The 623-nt window shown below is 37.9% G+C and overlaps 1 pseudogene; it reads left to right on the forward strand.

Annotated features, from left to right (window-relative positions):
* The first annotated feature begins 219 nt into the window (after window positions 1–219).
* On the forward strand, window positions 220–333 carry LOC118146067 (U1 spliceosomal RNA; annotated as a pseudogene).
* Window positions 334–623: the final 290 nt, after the last annotated feature.

Below are 623 nucleotides of genomic sequence, written 5' to 3' on the forward strand. Positions count from 1 at the left end.
TAGTTCAGAATGCTCTGCCCTACCACATGTGCAAGTGATATTTATTGATAGAGAAAAGAAAGTGATATACAGAAAATAGAAGTGGGGTATAGAGGCAGCTTTGTTGGTTAAGGCTGGTGTTTGCCTTAATTTAACCCAGTTTGAACAGTTGGCTGTCTATCGTTGACTGAAGCTCAGCTATTGTGATTAGCTGAACTTCAGCTATTTGTTATAAAGCAAATATTTACCTGGCAGGGGGGATACCATGATCACAAAGGTGGTTTATCTAGTTTTTGTGGGAAACTCTACTGCATAATTTGTGGTAGTGGGGGACTGCATTCGCACTTTCCCCTGATTTTTTAAGACAACAAAAAAAAGCACATTCCTAAATTAGGTTTTCAGTTTGTTTACATACTAAGTTAGGTTGCAGTTCATTAATTAGGACTCATACTGAAACTTCTAAAGTCCAAATATAGTTTGATTAAGCACTTGTTATAAGTTGAAATGAGCAAGGTAAATAACCAGGGCACCCAGATTTCGGTAATACTCTATCTGCTGTTTATTACCTTCGTTGCATTCTAAAAGTCTTTTTCATGGTTTCACCATGTTGGCCAGGATAGCCTTGAACTCCTTACCTCAGGTGA

The sequence above is a fragment of the Callithrix jacchus genome, chromosome 10, assembly GCF_049354715.1.
Source record: "Callithrix jacchus isolate 240 chromosome 10, calJac240_pri, whole genome shotgun sequence".
Lineage (NCBI taxonomy): Eukaryota > Metazoa > Chordata > Mammalia > Primates > Cebidae > Callithrix > Callithrix jacchus.